The 3,793-nt window shown below is 34.9% G+C and overlaps 1 pseudogene; it reads right to left on the reverse strand.

Annotated features, from left to right (window-relative positions):
- Positions 1–575: 575 nt before the first annotated feature.
- On the reverse strand, positions 576–3,793 carry LOC143853869 (bidirectional sugar transporter SWEET2a-like; annotated as a pseudogene).

Genomic DNA, 3,793 nt, shown 5'->3' on the forward strand with positions numbered 1-3,793 from the left:
ACTTTATTGTCCATTCTTCTATGTCTAAATCCTATAGAATTGATCCAAATTGGTATATTTAAATAATCTATAGTTATCACCCCTGGTTGGTAGTATCTACATAATTGAGATGTCAAACATTAACCTTAAAAGCTACTCAATTGGAGCCCATAGACCACTTTGACCAAAGGGGGAGTCGGTACCTTCACAATAATTAAAATATTGAATCAATTGGCCTTGTGCCACCATTTCAATCATGAATAGGTATATGTATTTGTGTGATCTCCCTAACTTGTTTGTATGCTATATACTTAGGGAAGAAATTTTGAAATTGTAGAAAATAATATCACACTTAGGGGAGCATGAGCTAAAAATTGCAAATCTTTTGTGCTATGCTTGTTTATCATGATGAGCTAGACTGTGGCTATCATTTTGATCATGATAAACCGACACTTAGATATTAAGTGCCATTGTAGCCCAAGGGTTGAGTCTAACTCTCTTCCCAGGCCGGGGAGAGTTTACCCACTTTCCTTGGCTGGGATACGGCTGCCTTTCTTAAGACCAGATTTCCCACTCAGAATTCTCTTGAGCAAATTTTAGCGTCGTGGTAGTTGGCAACCCTCTGTTTGTAGGCGGACGCCCTGATATAGGACTCTTCTCAAATTTCTTCTAACAAATCTGGGTCGGCTTGAGTCTTCTCTTTATGCTCTGCTATAGTAAGCATACAACAATAATTGTAGTGCCCCAAGAACAGTCCCAATCCCATTTGGGGCCTGATAACATGTAAAAACAAAGCCAAAATCAATTGTTAAAGAAATAAGCACTTACAGTTAAAAATAATAATAAATAATAATACTAAAACTCCAATTGAAAACAAAGTGAGAAATTGATTAATGAGACAATTACATAAATGAAAACATCATGCTTAAGCATTCCATACGCAAAGAATGAAAGGCTCATCAAGAATGTTGGAAGAGAAAGATAGAACGGCATAAACTCAACACTTCTGGTCTGGATCACTAAATTCTGGCAAAAAAGAAAAAAAATGTGCATAAGAATCAATGAAGTATAACCAATTGTTCCTTCACATGGAATATTGTTATTAGGGTCTCTGTATCAAGAACCTTGATAAATTAAATGTAATCTATTGATAGGCTAAAATAGATAATCTTACTACATTCTAACTGAAGAAGAACTATAAAGCTATGATCTGATTAAAAAAGATAATCTTACTACACTCTTAACTCAAGAAGAACTGTGAAGCTCCATGTTTAACACAAGCGAAGAATGGTTAAGGTGAGTTCTAAAAAGTAATGTATGGTGGAGCTTTGATATGTACATACGATGACAAATAGCGGGGAAGCAAACTAATATGTGCTTATGTTTATGGGTAGTTTTAATCTAGTAGTTATGTAGTTGTGGGTATGTAGTTTAGGGTTCTGGAGTTAGTTAATTGTGATGTGTCTTGTTAGTGGGTAAATGGGCTTGTGATGTGGCATTCCATCTTGCTTGTATTTATGTAGTAGCATTTCTATGAAATAAAGAGAAGAGAAGATTTTTACAACAGCAAAGGAAACTTTGTTTTGGAGAGTCATGGCTCCTCTCAATTTGAGCCATTAGGAGGTCCGGTTGCCCCGAATCAGCCTCCCTCGCCCTCATTTCTATTTTCTTTTTGTTTATCTCCATTACGGCCGATTAGGCACGTAACACAATCATGCATATGAGAGAAGCAACACTCAAACATCCGACGAACATCCGCCGTGTGATTGGATCAAGACACCTCATGCTGACAAATACTATGATCCCAAATATACCAAATACTGCTAGCAATAATCCAGACATCCTCACCTGACAGAAAGATCAGTGGGAATTGTATAAGAGAATTAAACAAATGAAGGGGCAAGAGTCCTTTTTCTCGGCAAGTAAGCTGGGATCTAACCTGCTACCAATGCCACAAATATATCCTATATTTTCTAAATGTAGCGATTTTATCGAAATATTTTTATAAAACAACAAACTTCCGAATTAATCCCGAGAATTTTAAAAATATAGCGACATTTTCATTTACTGCGATAATATCACACTAATATCGCAATAATTTTACGATATTTTTTAGTTTATATTTTTTTAAATAATTTTATTTTGGTTCCGTTTCTTTCGAAGTAGAAATGGACGTAAAATTTGTTTTATGTTGTAAAAATGAACATAAAACAAATTTTACATCCATTTTTATGTCGAAAGAAACGGAGCATTTATCGGTTTTTCCTGATATAAACATGAAAAAAGTAAAAAAATAATATTTCCCTAGATTTTCCCTTCCCGAGAAATTCGAGAGAACGATATTTGTGACAGACTGTGACCTCAAGTTTGAGATACAAAGCCTCAACCATCACACTAGAGGCCCGTGCCCAACCCTATGGGACAAGAGTCCTGAAATAACAATACATGTAAATTTAGGAGGAGAAGAGTGTACCCTCTTTGCATTATGAGCATAGACGATGAATATTGTTATATAGATTAACTGCTCCAATTGCATTGACTGTAGCGACCAAGATAATACCAGGTTTTACATAGGGAAGGCCATACCAGAAGCAGATCAAGCAGTTCAAGAGAGTATATATATATAGGGCAACCCTGAGAACTGCTCTGTTGATTTGTTCCGGCCGGATAATTCTCCTGAATGTGGGTCTAAAAAAGGCAAGATAAATTGTTTATGATCATAAAATGGATGTAGGATTTTAAATCCTATGGAAGTAAAAAAGAAAAGTTGGCAATGAAACTTACATTGGTGATGAGGACAAAGTGAAAGCAAAGGCATTCCCTGCATAAAATAGATAGATTGTTATGTAGCTTCATCCATAATAAACCTATCCCCATGAAGTGCTAAGGTCCTGATTGTTTTGGATTCTGAGAATTGATTGTGAGAGTCCGTAACTGATTATGAGACTCACAATCGGTTCTCAAATCTAAAGCAAATAGGGGTTAAGTCTATGAATGGAAGTATTGTAAGCTTTTCACTATCAAATATCATGCAAAACAAAGCATTCTCACTGCGAATAGGGAAGAGAAATAAAAACACACTTGTTTAGAAGAAACTGACCCAACAGACTCAAAAGAAAAAAGAGAAAAGATAATTCCCTTTTCTTTTCCTAAATGGCCATTAGTAAGAATCTAAACTGAGCCTCTTCTTTGAGCAATTCAAATACTTTAACATTCCTTTCTTTGATAATTCAAACACTCTGAATAAATTTTGCAAGAAACTACCATAATATGTTCACCAAAAACATTTATTTATTTTTTTCCAAACAAGAAGGGATGAGATTTTCCAATTTCTCAAAAGGAAATCAACTAAAGACCTACAACTATTTACAGTCCTTTTACAACAGCTTTTAACATTAAAATTCAAGATTTTCCAATAAAACAGGATCGTCTAGGCCTTGTTTGGATTGCAAGATTTTTTTGGAAAAGTTTGGAAAGGAAATTTTTTTTCATCAGTAGTTAAGCACCTTCTGCATCATTTTCTTAAATTTAGGAAGACCAAGCAATTTCATAATGTACTATTATAGCATTCAAACACCTCACATAATGTCTAAAACCCATTCAAAAATGGAATACAGAAAGAACATCCAAAAAATGGGTGTGTTTCTAACTTTCTATCATTTTCATTAGGATTGTTAGATGTGAATTCATGGGTTTTCTTTATTGAACACTACTAAATAACAAAAACACAAGAAGGAGAGGCTACCTGCAAGGCTGCGAGTCCAGCTGCATTGCTTAAAACTGAATAGGGGATGGTTAACCCTGAGAAAATCAT

Source organism: Tasmannia lanceolata, unplaced genomic scaffold, assembly GCF_043159265.1.
Source record: "Tasmannia lanceolata isolate RefF3 unplaced genomic scaffold, GAP_Taslan_0.1 ptg000020l, whole genome shotgun sequence".
Lineage (NCBI taxonomy): Eukaryota > Viridiplantae > Streptophyta > Magnoliopsida > Canellales > Winteraceae > Tasmannia > Tasmannia lanceolata.